This window comes from Mastigoproctus giganteus, chromosome 7, assembly GCF_048544385.1.
Source record: "Mastigoproctus giganteus isolate SK-2022 chromosome 7, ASM4854438v1, whole genome shotgun sequence".
NCBI classification, from domain to species: Eukaryota; Metazoa; Arthropoda; class Arachnida; order Uropygi; family Thelyphonidae; genus Mastigoproctus; species Mastigoproctus giganteus.
This window is the reverse complement of record NC_143581.1, coordinates 38,439,461-38,464,673: the sequence shown is the minus strand read 5'-3', so window position 1 is coordinate 38,464,673 and position 25,213 is coordinate 38,439,461. Positions and strand designations below refer to the sequence as shown.

At 39.4% G+C, this 25,213-nt stretch overlaps 1 protein-coding gene across 1 annotated transcript in view; it reads right to left on the bottom strand.

Annotated features, from left to right (window-relative positions):
* Positions 1-25,213, bottom strand: part of LOC150082828 (protein NipSnap homolog 3A-like) — an 82,908-nt gene that overhangs the window by 44,711 nt on the left and 12,984 nt on the right. The window lies entirely within an intron of this gene.

Here is a 25,213-nt window from a genome sequence, read left to right as displayed (position 1 = left end):
TTCCATCATCTAAAATTCAATCCTATCTTATATTCACAAAAAGGATTCTTCTGCTCCTATGCTTATCCTCAGTGACACTGATTTCTTGGCAAGATCAATAATCCCTATTGAGGATTACCCTGACTCAATCTCTTTTGGCATAAGCACATTACTTATTATATAAAATATTGCTTCCTCTGCATCTAAAAAAAACTGGGTTTCTCTTGGCTCTCAGCATTACTTTTCTTCCAAACAGCTGTTCACTCTGTACAAATCACAAATCTGCCCTACCATGGAGTGCTGTTCCCACATCTCGGGTGGTATCTCCCTCCTTCTCTCAGGCTTCTAGATTCTGTTCAAAACAGGGCAGTTAGGTTAATTAATGACTCATCTCCAACAGAGTCTCTCCAATCTCTGTCTCATATATGTTGTTTCTGCTGCATGCCTTTTCTATAGATACTTTCATGGGCACTGTTCTTCTGAATTGGCTTCTATAATTCCCAAAGCAGTCTGAACATGTGCCGTAACCTATCAACATCCTTTTACTGTCCAACTTCAAACTCATAGAACCAACTTTTCTTCGTCCTCATTTATTCATTCAACTTTGGTTTTCTGGAACAACCTTCCTTCATACGTATTTGCTAATCATTACAATCTACAGAAGTTCAAGTCTAATGTCAACAAGTATCTTCTTTCATCTTCTCAACCTTCAGCTCATGCACGGTACTAAGTACTACAGATTCTAATAGCTCTTGTGTTTGAGGTTTTCATTAAAAAAAAAAAAATTATATAACTGATAGCTTTCAATTTTACTGGCCAAGAGTTAATACTTGATACAAGGCAATCTGAAAGTATCTTTGCAACTTCATGAGCCTATAGTTTCATGCAGTTTGAACTTAATACAAAATACCAAGCCCTCAATGAAACACATGGCTTTGAAGTAGTAGTAGTAGTGGCATGTGATGCAAGGAAGCAAGTGTATGAGCTTATGCAGCATCAGCCAAAAAAAAAAAAAAAAAAAAACACACCATTCCCTCCAAATGCCTATCCAGTTCCTCCTTAAATTTATTCAACCTATCACTTCCACAACGACAGATGGAAGTTTGTTCCAGCAATTAACCACCTGCTGGCTAAAGGCAAATTTCTGCATCTGTCTGTTCTTAATTTGAATTTATACCCCCTAGGTTCGTAATCTGAACAAGTGGAAGGATCCCATCAGAATTCAGCGTGCTCAACCCATTCAAGGCCTTATACACCTCAATCAGATCACCGCGCAGGTGCCTAGTCTCCAGCCACTGCAATTTGCAGAACTTAAGCCTCTCTCGGTATGAGGATCCCTTCATTCCCCTCACCAATCTTGTTGCCCTTCTCTGTACACACTCAAATAAATCTACATCCTTCCTAAAATTAGGCCTCCAGACCAGACCTGTACGCAGTACTCAAGGTGTGGCCTAACCATTGCCTTATACAGAGGGATAATCATCTCCTTTTCCCTGCTAGCAAAATTCCTATATATCATTGACAAAACCCCATGACCTGCCCTGGCAGCCTGTATGCATTGCTCAGAAAACTTCATATCTGACTGCACAATTACTCCCAAGTCTTTTTCATTTTCTACCACCTTAAGTGTAGTACCACACAGTTGGTACGTTTCTCTGGGGTTACTTCTACCCATATGCAGTACTTTGCATTTGTCAAGGATAAACTTCAGTTGCCACTTCTTAGCCCATCTGCCCAAATTATCTAGATCCTGTTGCAGTAGCACACTGCCATTACTGTCATTAACAACTCTGTCAACCTTTGTATCATCTGCAAATTTTGACATTAAGCCTGATATACCTTCATCAATATCATTGATAAATATACAAAACAACAGTGGACCTAACACCGAACCCTGTGGGACTCCACTAATAACATTAGTCCAAGAAGAGCAGCACCCATTGATTACCACCCTCTGTCTTCTCCCACTTAACCATCCTTTTATCCATTGTAGCAACTTACCCTTAATACCATTCTGCTCCAATTTGTACAATAGTCTTCCATGCGCAACAGTGTCAAAAGCTTTCCTGAAATCCAAATATATGATATCAAAATTATTTTTTGCATCCAGTTCCTTTGTAACCACATCATAATATCCTATCAAATTTGTCAGACAAGACTTTCCCTTAACAAACCCATGCTGTGTCTGAATTATTGCTGCAGTCTTGTCTAGATGATCCTGCAATGCATCTTTAACCAGTGACTCCATTATTTTACCCAGAACAGAAGTTAAACTAACTGGTCTGTAATTACTCATGTCACCCTTCGATCCCCCTTTGTGAATTGGGGATAAGTTAAGTGGTAGTTATAATATTGGCATATATACCAATGAAAGTCAATGGCTTTTCATGCTCACTCTTACATCAGATCAGCAGCAACTCTGAATCTGTTCTTCAATCTGCATTAATTTGCTAGTAATAAAGCTGATCCTTAAAAAGATTTATTATTGAAGTCTCAGAGGGGAAAAAATTCAAATGTACTGCAACTGATCACCCTGACCATAGAAATTAACCACTTTGTCCTAGCCACTGATCTGGGAAGTTTGTATCCAAAAGTTAATGGGTGTTAAAAAAGAAATGAGTGGCACAAGATTTTATTGGTATATGGACTGATGAGCTAAATTATCTTTAATGATCTATGGTAGAAGAAACATCCATCTATACAAAAATGTCAATGCAGGAATTTTGCATTACTTCTTTCATCATCCATGATGACTTGTGTTGCGCAGGTCTTTTACTCCGTTATAGTATAAACTTGCTAGGGTTCCAACAATTCTCAGTTATGGCGTGATGTGTCAGTTAGGAATAAATGTTCTTTGCAAGAGTTACACTAATATTTACATCCGGAGAAACCTGGCTTTCATGTAATCGTCTAGCAGTTAGTTAGGACAATTCCCGTGTTCTAAAAACTTACTCAGATGGACGTTGAGCAAATCTGCAACATCAAGATTGCGTTGTGATTTTCACCTTTGATTCCTTTCTATTTGACTAGAATCAAAAGCGCCGCCTTAACAAAGTTCTTTATCAGTAATCCATTCAAGGAATCATGTGTCATCAGAGAGTAATCATGAGGCAAAGGTTGTTAAACAAAACATGGTTTATTACACAAGACAAATAAGATGTACACTCAGTAAACAAGTATAGTTTTTAGAATAGGGCATGTAACATTTGGCTTACTCCTCGTTACGTTAATATATAGTTAGCTTCTTAATGTAAATTTACTAGCTGAATGGTAGTGGTAGTGTTGTTCTTCGTGTAGTTTCGTGCTTGCTGTCTGTTGTAGGAAACTCCAAGTACATCCCGTCGAGGCAAAAACATCTCAGTGGTTCATGTAAGACACTAATGACGTTTGTAGCATAACAATTATAAAGAGATCATAATGTTAAACTTATAATGTGATGTGTGTTCCTTAAGTTCAAAATGTCGCTTATTCTCTATACTTAACAAGATAAGTTATTATGAGGAGAGAAGTCTATGTAAGGGTAAATAGGATCGCCTTTTACACTATCTAGTTCAGTTGTTTAATGGGACATGGAAAGTTGACTTACCAGACTCAATCTGCATATCTTCAGGAGTTGATACTCTGGGAAGATCGTCAATTCCGGTCATTTCTGCTACTCCTATTTCCGTGGTTGGATCTGCTTTCTCTCGAACAGGATTCTGTATTTTCTCAGGAGCTCAGACACCTTCTCTCTTTTTCTCTCGTTCACACTTTCTCTCCTACTTTCAGACTTCGCTTCAACAAAACCAAAACTCAGAACTCCAAACTGTTAACTCCGAACTCGTCACGACCTGAACTCCCTGTGCTTTTCCCTAGGTTCGTATATATATCTCCCCCTCACCTTTTGCTTTCCCCTGCGTATTTGTTCTGGTTAATTTCAACAGTTCAACAACAATTTTAGGACTGTCGAATTTGGAGCTCTGCTCACATAAAATATTGGATTTATGGAGGTGGTGCGGAGGAGACTTTATTTTGGTAGGGTTTGTGCCTTCAGACTGGACAAAGACCTGATGGCCACAAATTCGTTCACTTCCTCACACCAGACTTTCAAAAAACACAAACCTCCAGTGGACGTCTTATTCTGTTTATCCCAAAAGTGTCATTTGGAAGATGTAGCCTCGCATCTCCACACGAGAATCACGTTCCTTTGCTGTTTTGTCAACAAATGCGCCCGGACGTCTGTCCACTCCGCTCGGACAAATGACCTCCGGCTGTTAGATAACAGGCGACCGGCAGAGGGCTGACGCTCCACGGGGTGACTTTCACTGCATGTGCGGGGACCAGAAATATTTCCGCCTTCTCCCCGCGAGCAGGTGTTGCTCCAAATATACAGCATAGTCACAAAAGTATGGGGCGCTTGTTCTCCTCATGAACGTCCCGTCATAAGTGAAAATGGTTGCATTTTCATACACCTTACCGCCACCACGAGATTTTTCGCTAGTGAAGAAAATTTCACGTGCGAAAAATCCAGTGAAGGAAGAGAAAAAAAAAAATTTATACACCTCTCTCCTCTTACAAAACAATACCTTAACCTAAATTAGACCCAATGTGGGGTAAAACAGCTTGATTAACTTATGATATAATGAACATTGATAGGATTTGTATAAAGACACTAAACCATTTGCTGGGTATGATCTCCCAAGTAATAACCTTACCTTTGTTTAAGACATTTGGCCTCCAGAAACAAAGCTTTGGAGAGAAAAACAAAAACAGCGCGTTTGGTATAAATTTAAAAAAAAGTAATTTTCCTTTTAAACACAGTAAGTCATAATGTCATTGTCTCTTTTTTTTTTCAAGTTCACACAAGTCCATTATAGAGTATACTGGGAACAAAGACTGTTATTTCCTTTTCTTCTGCAAAGTTCCTCTGGGAATTTGTGTTCTGGAGTGTGAGGAAAACTGTTTATCACTGGTCCATGAGTTCGCCATGGGTTCCTATCTTCTGGGACGTATTGAGTATGATGGTTCCGGGATGTCATTTCACATAGCCAATCGATGTCGTAATACATATGGAACAAACAACAAAAAAAACAAGAATTAGTATCTGTTCTTGATCATATCATTAATTATATGAATGACAAACATATTGCATATTCCAAATCACATCCACAACGCTTTTAGTCAGGATTAACATATTGTAAATATGAAGTCATAAACATATATCTCTCCATTAATTGCATAACAGTATATTTTGGTACCCCAATATCGGTTAGCCCTATTCCAAAAATAAATGCCCAGGGTTTTATCAAGAAAACCCATAAGTCAAAAGACAATCCCGGTGGGCAACTATGGTATGAGGAGAAAACCAAAAGAAAACAATAATTTTTAAACACTGACTAGTATACATTAGCAACAGGTTACACAATTGTACCTACATAATAAATGGGTAAAAACTGTTACGAACAGTGTACTTAGTACCGACAGGTAGTAAGCTACTGCTTACATTTAGTACACAACAATCTTAATACATATAAAATCACTTACGACAGATGTTATAATACTGTTGGAAAGCTGACAGTCACCACGTTATAGTATGCAGTGGTGCTGGTTAATTTTGGGTTATATATATATATATATATATATATATTTAATACACAAAGAGGATCTCTCTCTCTTTTTCTTTTTTTTTACATTAGTTAGAGAGTAAGTTCTTATTATATAAGGCGAACATTCTATGCTAATACGAATACTTAAGGTTACATTATAAAATAAGAATTAATGGATGGCTGTGCTTTGACACATTTTGATGACAAGATCACTCCCACCATTCATCCAGATTGGTGGCGTGTCACAGCTTTACAAGACCTTCACATTCCAGCCAAAAGGCGCGTATGTTGGCCGCGTGGACTGCACACGTCTCTTGAGGATGGCCCCAGGGGCATTTGAAGCTGTGGTCAACTGATAGGGGGAGCATACTTGGGTCGGGACAGGAGAAGTCCTGTACATTAATCACCATATTGAATGGCAGCACATCCTGCAATCTTTCCGCCTTTACCTTTCCATCTGTAAAGATGACCCGGTAGGGGCCGATGATTGGATTTATCCACGCACTAAAACGAGACGAGGTGAATGACCCTGGATTATATATACAGGCCACATTTTGGTTGTCGCAGGTTACCAACGCCACCTCTTCCGGTACGAGCAATCCTCTCTGGTTCCTCACAAAACGGATGTCAAAGAAGACCCAGGAATCGAATGGGATACAGAAGGTGTTGAAGGGGCGTCTGGTAGAATAGACCATGGTGGGGGAAAACTTTATTATTGTGGGGGAGAAGGAGCACTCCTCCGACTCTACATGACACTGAGAAGCTTGTTCCATTTCCCCATTTACACGAAAGTCTCCTATGTAGATATCTTGAGTGGCTTCCGGTTCGTGTTTCCCATTCATGAATACCCTCTGCTCCTCCTCTTCTTCCTGCATTTCCTCGGGAACAGACATCATTAAAGGCGGGGAAGTCAGCTGCATCCTGGGTTGTTCTGGATGGGGGTTGGCGGGTTGGCACATAATCGGGGCTCTCTGAATTATTGAACAGAAGTTACCAATGGCTTTCCAAAACCAAAATGTTGCCGCCCAAAGGATGGTTACCCATTCCTTGACGAATTTCAGGGGGGTATTGTCGGGCAACTCCGATGTAACTATCCAAGGAGAGGAAAAAGAATATAGAATGTACACAAGGAAGATACTATCGTTTGTACACACGTTCACCTTTCATTTTGCTCTTTCAAACAGTACATTAATCCTTTCACACTTCTTCTTTTCACCAATTTCTACCCAGAGAGGGTGTAACCTTTAGTATCATACACATTATACTTTCACACAGCACATTTTACATTCTCAGTCAAATAAGTGATACCTTTGGAACCCACACATTCCTTTTCATACACGCAACACCTGATTTATTTACGAAAACATGCCATGCATGAAGAAATTATAAATGTTCCTAACAAAGCCGCTATGATAAGAACAATAGGTATTTTGATCCAAGAGATCAATCCTCCATCTATCATTTGGTGGAACCATACTGTCCACGATGACAGTCCTGATGCATAGCTGGATATGTGAGCGACTTGAGAAAAATTTGGATGGTTAACCTGTAATGTCGGGTCTTCCAAACAAAATTCTATATCTTTACATGCGGTGATAGTTCGAGCAACTAGGCATAAGTTCTCACTATGACATTTGACATCGGTTTTAAATTGGATAGTGTAAGTAGATGCTTCTTGGGTCAGTTCAACTGACCTTGTAGCGATTAATATACCTTGGAAGTTCACTGAGACTGTTCCAGAAAGGCATGTTGAGAATGCACGAAAGGTGAGAGTAGCCAGGGTATCACAAGCAAAGCATCCAATAGGCTTAGTAATGTCGTCGACAAATTTCGGACAAACTGTATGGGTTTCTAGATAGAAATCAAACTCACGAAATGATAGATCTAATGTCAGAGGTGCTGACTGTAACATTCTTGAAATAAGCCTACCAGACAGCTCTATTTCTAACTGGTGTAACATTTGAGTCTTTGGGAGTTTATTAATCTTATTAGCCACCATTTGTTCCAAATACGATCCACTTTTCTGGCATCGAACCTTCTCTTCATAGGATTGACATTGGATCATCCGGTCATCGAAAATAAACTGTTTCGAGACACTATAATTTGCCTGAGTATCTCCGATTTCGCCGTATTTTGGTCGAGAGATCAAAGCTGCCTGGTGCAGGTAGGCTTCGCTGTTATCCCCTACTCTCAAAATCAGATGATGTTCGAGAATATCAGTAGGCTGGTCGCAAGTTCCCAGAACCTGCAGTTCAATCCCATTTCGTGACGGCAAAATTTTTTAGGGATAACGATTCAACAGTTTCATTGGCACGGGTTTGCACTTCAACTATATATTTGCATGAAACTCCTTCAATTTTTCGAACCTCGTACACGCGTGTGAAGTCTGGGACCAACCAAACTCGATAATGTAAACAGGGCTGACTGTCGATAATATGGCAACTTGAGCCACTATCACCTGCGATACAATTTGTAATTCCTGGCCAGCTCAGAGATTCTTTTGTTAGCGCCTGAAAATGGTAGCCAGGGGTATCACAAGCTGTGTCCACTGTGAGGGTGAGTGCGCAGAGGTATAAAATGATCTGAATGGGCGTGACACATAAAAGCGGTCTCAGCTCCATAGGAATGTGTTCCTCCAAATACTCCTGTACTCTACCTGTGGTTGTTCTCACCGCTTCTCCAGCCGAAACTCCTGCCACGCTAGTGAAGCGCCAAGCGATACGAAATAGCTTCCATATGACACTAGCGATCATGTAAAAACTCTTGATTGACTGTACCACCGATATGACAATAAACTTTGAGTACCACACAATGATTACTGCCAGGGTACCCAAGACTAGGTATATTACATAGGACACATAGGGTGGAAAACAATGCCGATTGTTTATCAATTCCCAACAGAAAACACAAATCAACCTCTTACATTCAATCTCTACCTGCCAGGTGTATTGTGCCTTGTACCACTTTTCCTTGTTGAGATACGAAAAGAAACTTTAATGGTCCGGGGTTTAGTAAGAGTTCCTGTGGTACTTCGACTTGTAACGGTTTACTATCTATCACATAGGCTCTTTCGATTCCATACTTTCTTATTATTAAGGTACCCTTTTCTAATGTAGTGAAAACTGGATCCGTGAACATGACCTGTAGTCCCTGCTCTTGAAATTGGGCTTGTTCATCCGACAACACGTGTTTCAAGTGTCTGACTTGATTTAAGCCTTCCATAGGAGGGGTCAGACATACCTTGTATGAAACAATTGGCGGGTTTCTTACTGTCTGCGTTCCGTATTCTGCTAACCAATACGTTTCGGCCGCATGTCTCTGACATGCACATGAAGCTTCCTGATCACATTCAGTTTCGTAACAGTATTCGAGGCTCCCTTTGCAATGTTCCTTATGGCACTCACACTCTTCTCCATCCCTTCTGCACTGATAAATTGCTGAAGTACCATTTTCCTTTAATGACTGTTTCAGGAAAAAATGAGTTGGTGGGACAAAAGTACTGTTCCTAAGAAGAATTCGGGAAACCCACTGCTCTATACACTTATCCCTACATTTCGTAATAGAGCAGCTACTCCGAGGAATTAGTCTACGTAGCGATGATGTGGGCTTGACCAATTCACATGCATACCCTTCCGTATTTGACTCGACATAGTTCGACATCAGCTTCAACAATCAACATCAGCATCGCAAGGATCAAGAATCTCATCCAACATCTCAGTCTGGACATTTTATTCACTTTTGTATACCAACGTCGATCTATAAAGATAAAAGAAGAGCGGTCACACCTGTGTACCTCTTTTTTTTTCTTTATTAATAAAAGAAAACTGTCTCTACCTTAGAACAGGGGAAACTCGAAAACAAGTCCTTTATTTGTACAACCCACCTTGCTCTTAAGGTACAATAACAAAACAAAAGTAACTCCTCCCACTTGTGATTTTTTTTTTTTTTTTTTTCAGTCTTTCCACGCATCCCTTATCATGCCTGCCCAGTCAAAACTTTCGCCTTCAACCCTTCGATTCAACCTTGCTGCAAGCCGGAGCTCCTAGGAACCATATTTTCGCTCTTTCAAGTCTATCCAAGGGTTCAAACCCTATGTGCATCTTCTTGCAACTGGTCACTATGATCTGTGGTCATGGGCTCTTCCGTTTTATTTTCCTTATATTGTACATCACTCACTATCTCTGATCTTACTGCAGAAGCAGTCTCTGGTACCTGTTCCTCCGTTGGCGTTTGGGGTGGTGCACTTAATTCTCGTGGAATGTGAGTAGCTCGGTCCCGGCTACGCAAGTTGTAAGTGTGAGGCTGAGTAGGTGCCTGGGCAGTTCCCTCTGGATTCATGGATGGCTCTGTTCTCGTTTGGTTCTTCTGATTCCTTGATGGGAGAGAAGACAACGGGATTGACACCGGTAATCTTACTGTCTTATTCGGTTGTGAAATTATTGGTCTGGTATCGGCAGGGGGAGTCCAACCACACAATTCCACCTCCGGATCATCGAAGATCCATGTTTCCTTAGGTGCCGTCTCTGTACATGTCTGATCTAGTGATTCACTATGTTCATTTTCTTCAGCCTCTTCTATTTTAAGTTCGGGAAAAACTTTTTGATCGACTAACTTTGTCAACCTATCCACATGTACTATCTGCCTGTCCCTTGGGTTATACAGATTTTGTATCTCATAGTTAACCAAAGAAGTTTGATTAATTACCCGGTATGGACCTGAGCTTAAACGAGCCAGTTTCTTCGTAGCGCCTGCCTTTATCTTAGGTGTGAACAGGTAAACTAAACTTCCAACACGGATATTTTTATCTACTGCCACAGCAGCTCTGCGTTCTTCTTGTTTCTGTACAGCCTCCTCCAAATGTTGAGACACAATCTCATAAGTCCTTTGGAGACGTGCACACATTTGTTCTGAGTAGTTTTCTAACGAGGCATAGCTCTGTCTGGTTTTTCCATGCCATAGGTCAGATGGTAGCACCAAGTCTCTACCATAGATTAAGAAGTTGGGCAATTCCTGAGTAGCACTATGGGTTGCTGCATGGTACACAGCTATCGCCAGTGGTGTCACTTCGTCCCAGTCCGATTGAGCCTCATTTATGATATGTGACAAAATATTTGCTAAGGTGCGATTTAGACGTTCGACTTTTGCGTTGCACTGTGCATGATATCGAGAGGTATGAATTTGATGAATGTTCAACTTCTCACACACTTGTCGTAACAATGAAGACATGAAATTAGTACCTTGATCTGTAAGAATATACTTAGGAATTCCATGCCTAGTAATTACATTATTTATAAAAGCAGTAGCAACTTCATCTGCCTTTTGGGTCTGGAGCGGAACCACTTCAGCATAGCGCGTGAAATTATCCACTGCTAACAATAAATACTTATTTCCCTTCAATGACATCGGGAGAGGTCCCAAAATGTCTAACGACACCCTCACCCAAGGGGCATTTTCGACTGGGACTCTCATCAGAGCCGCTTTAGCTTTAGGATTATAACCCCTACGTTCCATACAAGACTGACATGATTCCACATAATTCTTAATTTCGCTAAACATGCCCGACCAGAAAAAGTCCCGTTTGACCTTTTCGAGTGTTTTCTGTAACCCTAAATGCCCTCCAGAAAGTAAATCGTCATGGCATGATTTTAAGATTTCCCCCTTTAGACTATCTGGAATGACCAACTGTTCATTTGGGTCTTCCCGGGTGTTTCCAGAGCCAAACAGAGTATAGTGATATAATAATCCATCTTCACTCATATAGAAGGAATCTGGCACCCTTATTGATGCCTGGGGTGTTCCCTCTAGCGCTTCAATTAATTTCTGCAAGTTCGGATCTTCCCTCTGTAGAGTTTTGATCAAAGCTCTGGTTTGATTTTGAGACAAAAACATTGATTCCTGACTTGCCTCCGTTGATATTGGAGCAACTATCTTCGTATTTCTCGGTTTCCTATATTTTTTCTGTGACTCATCTTCCTCTAACACAGGTCTAGAAAGGAAATCTGCATTTGAATGAACTCGACCAGGCCGGTAGATTATTTTGTAGTCGTATCATTGCAACAACATACTCCAGCGGGCTAACCGGGCCGATGGATTCCTTAGATTAAGCAAAAAGCTCAATGGTTGGTGATCAGTTATTAATTTAAAATGATTTGACACTAGAAACGGTTTAAATTGCGTGACCCCAAAGATTATGGCCAAGGCTTCCTTCTCTGTAGTACTATAGTTCAACTCTGACTTTTTTAACAGTCTAGAAGCATAGGCAACTGGCTGTCTGGTATTCTCATCCACCTGTTGCTCTAGCACGGCCGAGATTGCATAATTAGATGCGTCAGAAGATACAAAAAATGGTTTAGAAAAGTCAGGATAAATCAGTAAAGGTGGCGTAGTCAGAACAGTTTTCAACTGGTCAAAAGCCTGCTGTGTTGAGCTGTTCCAGACGAATGGTGTTTCTTTCTTTGTTAAGTCTGTTAGAGGTCTCGCAATCTCCGAATAATTGGGAATAAATTTTCTATAGAATCCTGCCATTCCTAGGAAAGATCGTACTTGTTTTTTGTTCACTGGGAGACGGGTCTCTTGAACGGCAATCACGTGGTCTGGATCAGGGCGAATACCTTCAGAATTGATTAAATGCCCAAGGTATTTTAATTGTTCTTTTAGGAACTCACATTTCTTAGGTTTTAGCTTAAGATCGTATTCTCTCAAACGCTGGAAAACCTTTCGCAACCTCAAGAGATGTAAATCAAGGTTGGGCGATGCAATAATTATATGTTCAAGGTAAGCGAAAATCGATTCCTCCCCGAGTCCATGAAGCACTAATGATAAGGCTTTCAAGAGCGACGAAAATCCATTCTTTAATCCATGCGGCAATCGAGAGAACTCATAAGGATTCTCCAGTAGTGAAGGCAGTTTTGTGACGATCAGCTGGGTGCACCTCAATTTGGTGGAATCCACTTCGCAAATCAAGTGAAGTAAAATAACGCGCTTGTGCGAGATGTTGAAGTACTTCACTGACGTTAGGGAGAGAATAATTATCAGAAAGAATTTTAGCATTTAATTTTCGAAAGTCCACACACATCTTATAACTCGAATCAGGCTTTTTGACTAGAACTATTGGCGCTGCATATGGGGAATGGCTTGGTTGTATGACGTTGGATTCCAATAGTTCATTTACCTGCCTTCGAACTTCATCTTTTAACAAATATGGAATTCTATAGGCTGTCTGCTTCACCGGTATATTATCAGTCAATCTAATCCTATGCTTTAGCACCTTCGAATTTCCTAGCTGAGCTGGAGACTTAGCGAAGATATCTCTATACTCATACAACAGGTCCGAGAGCTTTTGTTTTTGACAGCCTGTTAGATGATCTAACTCAAAATCTTGCAAAGTTACAGGCGCTGTAGTTTTCTCATTAGCTTCCTCACCTGTAAAAACAACTGTATTATCCCTAACACCCTCAAGACTAGCGATATTCATCCCTTTGGGAAGGTGGAGGGTTTCGTTTGTCAGATTGGCAACAAGAACAGACACTCTGCCATCTGGACCTAATCTGTCTATTGAGCATTTGACTGCCAGGTCATCACGACTTAAGTTAGAGTTAGGTTCTGTCAAAACTAACTGTTCGGCAAAAGCAGCAAGATGGTTACAAACAGCCGTTACTACTTTTCCTGATGAGGCGGGGATCAAATGTTTGGAAGTTAATTTAGCCACCGACGGTTTTAAATTCAAATACTGGTCTCTTACGCCTTTCTCCTCGCTACCCTCTTCCCTTAAGCAAATGTTCAATGGGGCAGAGTGTATAATTCCCTTACCCAAGTCTAATGTAAACGAAAATCGCCTTAAAATATTTAATCCTAAAATCACATTGTATTGCCCTCTAAAATTTCCTGAAGCCACCAAAATCTTTTCCCGAAAAGTCGCCTGATCTAACTTAAAATTTACTGCAATTTCTGTATGTATTGGGACTACAGAACCTGAGACACCAGTTACCGTCAAATCTGGGCATCTGGGATTCAATGATCTATCATGCTTAATTTTATTAAATAAATCTGTGCTTAAAAGTGATACACTGGCTCCTGTGTCCACCAAAAACTTGGCTGGGATGCCTTGAACATACCCATAATTAGCGGCAGTTTGGCATCATTATTTAATATATAAACCCCATGTTGCACATTTCTCTGACAGGCATAAGATTTATCGACCCTATGGAAATTCTGGTGAGGGGAAGCGGTTTTATTGCGTTGGAACTTCCTTCCATTTCGTACAGTATTCCCTTTTTGTCATAAATACCTCTCCCCATTTTGCCTATGGTCTACATGATTTGCTGATCTTCCCAAAATAGATCTGTGCTGACCTTGATCGAAGGTACATTTATTACTAGGTGTTCCCTTTCTTTCCCTTGTAAAGGAGTTCACATATTATCCCTATTTCGATTGTTATAATGAGTTCTACCTGTTAATGTATCTCTATTTCCATTAAAATTACTGTCCTTTCCATTAACATAGGCTGCCCCATTTTTTGGTACTGCAGTGTATTCGCGCACCGTGCGCCCATAATGCCGAGAAGGAGAAAAATTCGGTGCCGGCCGGCGATTGCTTGAACGGCCGCAGCCAGCAAAACGATTCTGTCCCTGCTCCCTAACGTCTATGCGATTCGGCAACCCACGCTTCCGGTCAAAACTCGTTTCTCCATAGCGTCGGTACTCACGGTCGTTGACCTCATTCGTGGCATCTCCTAGCAATGCCCTTCCCGACTGAGAGTGCCTTATGGGGAACGCTACGCGATCGCAGAAAGGGGGGATGCATAAGTTTCAGTATTAAAATTTTGGCTTGGATGACACCTGTTATTATCTGCGCCTTGTGTTTTTAAATTATTATGTGTAATATTATTTACAGCTAGTGTATGTAGCGATTGCTGTAGGTCTTTTATCTGGTCCTGCAATGGCTTAATGATTTCTTTAAGATAGTTTTCTTGTTGGTCCCATATTTCTCCATCATTGTTATTCTGACTATACATGGCATTAATTGGCCTGTGTTTTGTTTCTGTAATAAGTTCGTTGGTTTCCTCTCGTTTCGCCACTGTAATTGCCTGCGTGTAGGTGAGAGGATTTTGTGAAAGAACCAGCCTCCTGATCTTATTTGAAACGCCCCTGAGAAATTGAGCCAGCATTGCCTGATCTAATATTGATAATGCCTCTGGCGACTCATTTTGCGTTTTAAACGCCAAACGGGCCAAATTTTTAACCCTCGTAGCAAACTTTGATAAGGTCTCATTAGGCAATTGTACAGCATGCGAGAAGTTATGTAGACATGTCACACTAGGTTCTGTTTTTTTGAACTGAGCCAAAAATGCATTTTTAAACACACTATAATCTTTTTCCTTACGTAATTCTACAGAATTTGCGAGGAATTCCGCAGCAAAAGAGCGAACCTTGGATTTCCAGACAGCTATTAACTCAGAATTTCCCCAAAGTGCTAACTGTCCCACACTTTCTAGCATTTCAAAAAAATATTGAACAGACGGACCTTCGTCTACTTTGCCAGAGAAAACTGGCACTAAACCCAAATAACCAGCAATATTTGCCAAATAAGGTCTGCCCATTTCGGGAGAGGGTTGTGTCTCCTGGGTTCCAAAAAGTGGAACAGAATTTTCTATACCCGAGGTTTGGGGGCTTTGTCCCTCCATTTTGGCTTTATTAGTGTCTGTGTAAAATTAATGTCCCCCAAAATGGTGTAAAATCTACCTTTCCGTTGAGCTGAAACAGAAATATATCGTTAATAATCAGCAATTCTAAAGCAAAAGGTGTTACAACATGTAGCAACTCGTCTTATTCTTAATTTTTGATAAATTTTCTAGTTTAAACATTACAAGTTGCTGACTGTTGTTCAATATGAGTGTTCCTGGAGACGTCTGTGTTATTTGTACTGCTGTAAACAAAAATGCCTATGACTAATCTCTGTACACACAACAATCAGTGCTGTCCCAATCCTTTCTATTAGAAGTACTTTCCTCAGTCTACAACCATCAGAATCATTTACGGGCATTCGTACAAAACTGGTTTTTCATCCCGCAAGGACACACTTCAATCCTGGTCACAATTGGCAACAGTGTTGCGCAGGTCTTTTACTCCGTTATAGTATAAACTTGCTAGGGTTCCAACAATTCTCAGTTATGGCGTGATGTGTCAGTTAGGAATAAATGTTCTTTGCAAGAGTTACACTAATATTTACATCCGGAGAAACCTGGCTTTCATGTAATCGTCTAGCAGTTAGTTAGGACAATTCCCGTGTTCTAAAAACTTACTCAGATGGACGTTGAGCAAATCTGCAACATCAAGATTGCGTTGTGATTTTCACCTTTGATTCCTTTCTATTTGACTAGAATCAAAAGCGCCGCCTTAACAAAGTTCTTTATCAGTAATCCATTCAAGGAATCATGTGTCATCAGAGAGTAATCATGAGGCAAAGGTTGTTAAACAAAACATGGTTTATTACACAAGACAAATAAGATGTACACTCAGTAAACAAGTATAGTTTTTAGAATAGGGCATGTAACATTTGGCTTACTCCTCGTTACGGTTAATATATAGTTAGCTTCTTAATGTAAATTTACTAGCTGAATGGTAGTGGTAGTGTTGTTCTTCGTGTAGTTTCGTGCTTGCTGTCTGTTGTAGGAAACTCCAAGTACATCCCGTCGAGGCAAAAACATCTCAGTGGTTCATGTAAGACACTAATGACGTTTGTAGCATAACAATTATAAAGAGATCATAATGTTAAACTTATAATGTGATGTGTGTTCCTTAAGTTCAAAATGTCGCTTATTCTCTATACTTAACAAGATAAGTTATTATGAGGAGAGAAGTCTATGTAAGGGTAAATAGGATCGCCTTTTACACTATCTAGTTCAGTTGTTTAATGGGACATGGAAAGTTGACTTACCAGACTCAATCTGCATATCTTCAGGAGTTGATACTCTGGGAAGATCGTCAATTCCGGTCATTTCTGCTACTCCTATTTCCGTGGTAGGATCTGCTTTCTCTCGAACAGGATTCTGTATTTTCTCAGGAGCTCAGACACCTTCTCTCTTTTTCTCTCGTTCACACTTTCTCTCCTACTTTCAGACTTCGCTTCAACAAAACCAAAACTCAGAACTCCAAACTGTTAACTCCGAACTTGTCACGACCTGAACTCCCCGTGCTTTTCCCTAGGTTCGTATATATATCTCCCCCTCACCTTTTGCTTTCCCCTGCGTATTTGTTCTGGTTAATTTCAACAGTTCAACAACAATTTTAGGACTGTCGATTTTGGAGCTCTGCTCACATAAAATATTGGATTTATGGAGGTGGTGCGGAGGAGACTTTATTTTGGTAGGGTTTGTGCCTTCAGACTGGACAAAGACCTGATGGCCACAAGTTCGTTCACTTCCTCACACCAGACTTTCAAAAAACACAAACCTCCAGTGGACGTCTTATTCTGTTTATCCCAAAAGTGTCATTTGGAAGATGTAGCCTCGCATCTCCACACGAGAATCACGTTCCTTTGCTGTTTTGTCAACAAATGCGCCCGGACGTCTGTCCACTCCGCTCGGACAAATGACCTCCGGCTGTTAGATAACAGGCGACCGGCGGAGGGCTGACGCTCCACGGGGTGACTTTCACTGCACGTGTGGGGACCAGAAATATTTCCGCCTTCTCCCCGCGAGCAGGTGTTGCTCCAAATATACAGCATAGTCACAAAAGCATGGGGCGCTTGTTCTCCTCATGAACGTCCCGTCATAAGTGAAAATGGTTGCATTTTCATACTTGTATCATTTTTAGTTTTCAAATCAACTATTTTCTCAAAGTTTTCTTCGGAGTAGACTGCAGTAGCGAACGTTTACAAGTAGCTGTCTTCATGTTTTCTACAGTTTCACTTGCAAATTATCTTGCAATTTTTTTTTTTTTTTTGGAATGCAGCAAAGAACAAACTGTATAAAAAAACATTCCTGAATCAGTTATAAGTGGAATACTAGATTTTAAAAATTCAAATTGTGTGTGAAAACTTTGTTGAAATTACATTGTAAACTTTAACTGTTCAAAGAGAAAAAGTGCTGCTATGCATGTTTTGCCTCACTAAAAAGTTGCCATTATGTTTTTATATTACATGTGTTCCAGTTATCAGGAACTCATAACTATTAGTTATCAATATAAACTTGAAAGTTATTGCTTTCATTTGGTGCTTAGTATGTTTTATTAAGTTCGAAAAAAAAAAGTTATATGTTTACAAAGTTGTGAAATTATTTTTGAATAATTCTGTATAAGAAATAATAATTTAAAGTTTCTTTTACATATATAATTCTTTAGATTAAATACTTTTATGTGAAAATACTTTGAACATTGTCAATAACAATCTTCAAACCTCTATATCAAATGTTATTTTTAACAGAAGTTGCTTTGTATAAGAATTTATGGTGATTTCAGGTTCCCCCCCCCCAGTGTTCCATATTCAGTACCCATTAACCCTAAAATACTAACCATATTCAGTAGTACATTAATTCTTACATTTAGCCTGGCTAATTACAATCATTAAAATCATAAAAATAAATTTAAAAAATTGAAATTAAATAAAAATTTTTACTGAAATATCAAAATAGGTTTATAGGAGGTGTACAAGACCCTGAATGGCTTGAGCAAGCTGAATGCTGATGGGATTCTTCCTCTTGCTCAGATTAAGAACCTGAGGGGGCACAGTTTCAAATTGAGGAAAGACAGTTGTAGAATAGATGTGCAGAAGTTTGCCTTTAGCCAGCAGGTAGTTGATTGGTGGAACAGACTTCCACCTTTTGTTGCGGAAGTTGATAGGCTAAATAAATTTAAGGCTGAGCTTGACAAGCATTTGGAACGAATGGAGGGGTGAAATGGGAAGAGGGGGTTGGCTGTGCTGCCTATGCTTTCTTGCATATGCCTCTACTAATGCTAATGTAATGAACTGAAATAGTTCACAAACATAAAGATATAATTCACAAACATGAAGTGAAGCCAGTCGACATCGCTGGACAGTGCAGTGTCGAGTCAGTTTGGTGTGACATAAGCATTGGGAGATCAAAATTGAGAGTAGGAGTGTTCTATAGGCCTAATGACTCTGAGGAGTATAATAAGAAACTGTACAGAGAAATAGAGTGGGCCAGTATTAGCATTAGCATTAGTAGAGGTATTTGATGCAAGAAAGCAAGCTTATGCAGCATCAGCCAAAAAAAAAAAAAAAAAACCCACTTCCACTTCACCCCTCTGTTCGTTCAAAATACCTGTCCAGCTGAGCCTTAAACTTATTTAGGCTATCAACCTCCACCACAAGGGATGGAAGTCTGTTCCACCAACCAACCACACGCTGGCTAAAGGCAAATTTCCGCACGTCTATCCTACATCTGTCTTTCCTCAATTTATATTTATGCCCTCTCAGGTGATTTTTCTGAGCTAGAGGAAGAATCCCATCAGCATTGAGCATGCTTAAACCATTCAAGGCTTTGTACACTTCTATCAGATCACCTCGCTGGTGCCTAGTCTCCAGACACTGCAATTTGCAAAACTTAAGCCTTTCTTCGTAAGAGCACCCCTTTGTTCCATTCACTAATCTTGTTGCCCTTCTCTGTACTCACTCCAGCAGCTCCACATCCCTCCTGAAATGAGGCCTCCAGACCTGTATACAGTACTCTAGGTGTGGCCTGACCATTGCCTTATACAATGGAATAATCACCTCCTTATCCCTGCTGGAAAAATTCCTGTAAATCATTGACAATACTCCATGATCTACTCTTGCAGCCCGTCTGCACTGCTCAGAGAACTTCATATCTGCCTGCACAACCACCTCCAAGTCCCTTTCATTCTCTACCACTGTCAGTGTAGTACCACAGAGTTGATACGTTGCTCTGGGGTTGCTGTTTCCCATGTGTAGTACTTTACATTTGTCAACGTTAAACTTCATTTGCCACCTCTCAGCCCATCTGCTCAACCTTACCAGATCCTGTTGCAGCAGCATAGTAGACAGTATTTAAATTCTATACAGTGGGATCAACTGATGATGTTACCAACAGCAAATTCAAAATGGGAAGCATTCAAAGAACGTATCTTGGAAGCTACTAGGCTTTACATACCAACTAAGAAATATTGTTCAAGGTTCAGGCCTAAATGGATGTCAGATGAACTAATGAGGCATATGGCAGAGAAGAAAAATGCATGGGATACATACAAATTAACACGTGACACAGAAGCCTATGATAGATACAAGTTGATCTGTAACCAAGTTACAAAGGAGGTTAGGCAGGCGAAGGCAGATTACGAGAGATCCTTGGCAAGGGATGCGAAGAAAAACAGCAAAGAGTTCTTTACTTATGTAAACTCTAGAAGGAAGGGGATGAATCAGATTGGTCCAATGATATCGATGGGTCAACTCTTGATGACCCTGCTCAGGTAGCTAACAAACTAAATGAATATTTTGCATCGACATTCACACATGAGGAGTTATTCAGCGAGGGGAATGCCAGAGGTGTATTCAACTCTAGCAGTAAGCTAGAGAATCTTGTAATAACTGAGAGTAAAGTGGAGGAGAAATTGTTGAAGATAAATACAAGAAAGGCACCTGGGGTGGATGGGATCTACCCAGTTATATTAAAGGAGGCAGCAAAGGAAGTAAGCAAACCCTTAGCCATAATTATGAGAGCTTCCTTGGACTCAGGGGAGGTACCCATGGACTGGAGATGTGCAAATGTGACCCCAATTCGCAAGGGAGGATCAAAGGCTAACACAAGTAATTATAGACCTGTGAGTTTAACTTCTGTTCCCGGAAAATTAATGGAGGCACTGGTTAAAGAAGCACTGCAGGATCATCTAGACAAGACTTCAGTTATAGCTCAGACACAGCATGGTTTTGTTAAGGGGAAGTCTTGCCTGACCAACTTGATTGGATACTATGATGCAGTCACAAAAGAACTGGATGCAGGGAATAACTTTGATATTATATACTTGGATCTTAGAAAGGCTTTTGATACTGTTGCACATGGAAGACTGCTGCACAAATTGGAGCAGTGTGGCATTGGAGGCAAATTGCTGCTATGGATAAAGGGGTAGTTGAGGGGGAGAAGACAGAGAGTGGTAATCAATGGACACTGCTCATCGTGGACTAATGTTATTAGTGGAGTCCCTCAGGGTTCAGTATTGGGTCCTTTATTGTTTTCTGTATTTATAAATGATATTGATGATGGTATATCAAGCTTAATGTCCAAGTTTGCAGACGATACAAAGGTTGGCAGAGTTGTCAAGGACACTAGTGACACTATGCTGCTGCAACAGGATCTGGAAAGGTTGAGCAGATGGGCTGAGAGGTGGCAAATGAAGTTTAACATTGACAAATGTAGAGTACTACATATGGGAAACAGGAACCCCAGAGCAATGTATCAACTCTGTGGCTCTGTGGTACAATGACAGTGGTAGAGAATGAAAGGGACCTGGGGTGTTTGTGTAGGCAGATATGAAGTTCTCTGAGCAGTGCAGATGGGCTGCAAGAGTAGCTCATGGTGTATTGTCAATGATATATAGGAATTTTTCTAGCAGGGATAAGGAGGTGATTATTCCCTTGTATAAGGCAATGGTCAGGCCACACCTAGAGTACTGTATACAGGCATGGAGGTCTCATTTCAAGAAGGATGTAGAGCTGCTGGAACGAGTACAGAGAAGGGCAACAAGATTAGTGAATGGAACAAAGGGGTGCGCTTACGAAGAAAGGCTTAAGTTTTGCAAATTACAGTGTCTGGAGACTAGGCACCAGCGAGGTGATCTGATAGAGGTGTACAAAGCCTTGAATGGTTTGAGCATGCTCAATGCTGATGGGATTCTTCCTCTTGCTCAGAATAATCACCCGAGAGGGCATAAATTCAAATTGAGGAAAGATAGATGTAGGATAGATGTGCGGAAATTTGCCTTTAGCCAGCGGGTGGTTGGTAGGTGGAACAGACTTCCATCCCTTGTCGTGGAAGTTGATAGCCTAAATAAGTTTAAGGCTCAGCTGGACAGGTATTTCGAACGAACAGAGGGGTGAAGTGGAAGTGGTTATTTGTTATTTATTTATTTTACTTTATTTATTTATTTTTTTTTTTTTTGGCTGATGCTGCATAAGCTTGCCTTCTTGCATCAAATGCCTCTACTAATGCTAATGCTATTGAAATTTACTGATTTTCAATGTATTGCTTCAAAGTATTCCTCAGCAAGAATAATGTTATAAAGCTTTATAACACTGGTTGTTCTGTTTGTAAGATGACTGAAAAAATTAATTACCATAATGTAATCTATTTTCTAGAAGCATTTTCAATCATGAAGTTTATAAAACATGTTGCTTTTACGAACTGTGATTTCAGGGTTTCTTCCCCCCCACCCAGTGTTCTATATTCAGTGCCCATTAATCCTAAAATATTAACCATATTCAATAGTACATTAATTCTTATCTTTAGCTTGGCTAATTACAGTCATTAAAATCATAAAAATAAATTTAAAAATCTGAAATTAAATAAAAATTTTTATGAAATATCAAAATTAGAAAAATCAGTGAAGATTGGAAAACAAAATATGAATTACAAAAAATTTAGTAATGCGATATCACATTCCTAACCTGTAAATGTGTAATACTCGCTGCATACAGTATACTCTATATCAGGGCTGTATAAGAATTTATGGTGATTTCAGGGTCCCCCCCGTGTTCCATATTCAGTGCCCATTAACCCTAAAGCCCACGGAATGATTTTGTGTGGCCCTCCTGTGGGTTAGGCCTTTTGATTTTCACGCGCAAAAAAAAAAAACTTTTGTTGCAAAATACTACTTGTGAGTGCAAACCTTCTACGCACGACTTCAAGTATATTTCATTGCGTCCATGCTAGATGTCTTGTGTCAACGCACATGCTCTGGGGTGGGTCACCCGTCGTTAGTGTCGTTCGTCCGTTTACCAAGGTTGTGTCACCAAATTACTAGATACGCATTGTGATTGATTTCCATGTTATGTTCAATATACTTCATTTCTACTTAATAATTTACTACTTACCTTCGAACAACGATGTCTCACAAGAAAAGAAAAATTGAAGAAGAAACGCGAGTGTATCAAAGCCGATGGGAATCAGACTATTTGATTACAAACAACAAGAATAAAATTCAATGTCTTGTTTGTATGCAAGTTTTGTCAGTGCCTAAAGAGTATAATGTGAAATGACACTACATTACACAATAAAAGATTTGAGATGTATATTGAGAAATCAAGAAGCACCATTATTGCAGAATATAAAAGAAATTGATGCATCAAGCGAGATTTTTTGCTAAACTTAGCACTGCACAAAGTTCTAGCCTTGCCGCTTCGTACAAAGTAGCATTACAGTTAGCAAAAGCAAAAAAGACTTTTAGTGACAACGTGATTGTGAAGAAATATGCAATTGAAATGGCAAAATAATTTAATGAGTTGAAATTGGCTGAGAAGTTCGAAACAGTGGCATTACCTCATCAGACCGTCGCAAGATGTGTAGAACACATGGATCAATATGTTTCAAAAAAGCTGTATGATTCAATGGCAAATTGTGGGTCCTTTTCATTGTGTCTAGATGAAAGCACTGATCAAGCAGACATAAGTCAACTTTTAATTTTTGTTTGGACTATTCAGGAGGACTTTACTATTAATGAAGAACTGCTCAGTCTTATATCTTTGCATGGGACCTAAAGGTACTGATATTTTCGAAGCAGTTCAAAACTCTGTTATAAACTATGGAGGATTCGATAAATGTTTCCTCATTGTCACTGATGGGGCCAAAGCTATGATGGGAACTGGAATCAGGTTTTGTGGACTATTGAAACAAAATAATATTAACTGCCCTATCATTCATCAAGAAGCACTCTGGAAAATTTCTACGTCAAGTCAATGCCATGAAAGTAGCTGTAAAAGTAACCAATATTATATGAGGAGGTTATAGCTCTTTGACCCATTGTAACTTTCTTGATTTCTTGAGTGAAATGGATGCTGCATATGCGATTTGCTCCTCCATTCTGATATTCGCTGGTTAAGTGCCGGAAAATGTCTGGAGCGCTTTTTTGATGTTTGGAAAGAAATACCCATATTTCTTAAAAACGAAGTGAAGTCTGACACAACAGAACTTGAAAATCAAATGCATGATCCCACCTTTTCATCTGATCTTGCATTTTTAACAGATATGACCAACCATTTGAGTGAGATGAACTTAAAGCTGCAGGGCAAACAACAGAATATTGCAACTTATATGATCATTTGAATGGTTTTAAAAGTAAATTGAAGCTTTTGAAATCAACATTGGCCAATAATATTTTTACTTTTTTTCCTAATTGCAAAAAACAATTTGAAGAAATGAAGAATTTTGAGAGAACATTTTCAACTCATATAAAGTGCATTTAAACAATCAGAGGATTTTGAGAATCGATTTGGCGATATTAAAGAAAGTGAAGAAGATATTTCATTTTTTATTCAACCATTTAACTGTCAGCATTGAAAACATAAGATCTGACCTACAACTGGAATTGTGTGATTTGCAATCCAACCCTTTTTATACTGGCAGAATCGAAAAGGAGAAGATTTTTTAAAATTATTACCACGAGAGCACTATATGAAATTGAGGGACTTTGGACTCAAGATGTGCTCGATGCTTGGGAGCATATATCTTTGCAAAAGCACTTTTTCAACGATGAAATTCATAAAATCCAAATACAGATGTTCATTGATGATAAATCACTTTCACATTTACTGTGATTGGCAACTACAAGAATCGATACTGATATAGCTACGTTAGTAAATGAAAACAAACAACCGCAGAGCTCTCATTAAAATGATATAATAATTATAAACAATTGTATCTTGTCTACTGTTTCAATAAAAACTTTATAAGCAACATGAATTTCCTTTATTACGAAATTTTAGAAGTGCTTGATAAATCTAATAGTAGGACTGTCCAAATATTTTAATTTCTCTACTGTATTTATTAATCTGGATGTGGGCCTCGGATTGATCTTTTTTTTTTTAATGTGGCCCTCGGATTACCTAAGGTTGGACAGCCCTGCTTTAAATGATGGCAATAAAATCATAATCATTCAGTATTTCTTACTAGCACAAATCTTTTTTTGTGGCTTTTAATCCTGAAAATGGTAACATTGAACAAGAATCAATGCTTTGTGCAACTTTCCACAATGTTTGTGCAAGAACTGATTAGAGAATATTTGGAATCTTAGCTCAGTCTGTCTGCTGGATGAATGGTTAGTATTCTAGGGTTAAGCTCTTCCTGAAATACTTGAAAGACTTAATGCTAGGACTCTTCCTTTTTTCAAAGTGTAGTTCCTGTCTGATTTTACAGCTGTTTCTAAAAATGTAGAGAATAATTAGTCTTTTATATGTTCTATATGAATTAATGCGAAATTTTATATTTTGCATTAATTCATGTAGAGTCATATTCTTTCTCATCTATGTTATGCTACTGGTATGATTGCTCATCAACTCAAATTATGGTTAAATCTCTTTCATATAATCAAATCTTAGATATATCAGCTGTTTACAACACAAAATCTCCTTGGCTATCTGCATCACACATTTATATATCCTAAGAATAACCAAGAGCATACTCAAATATT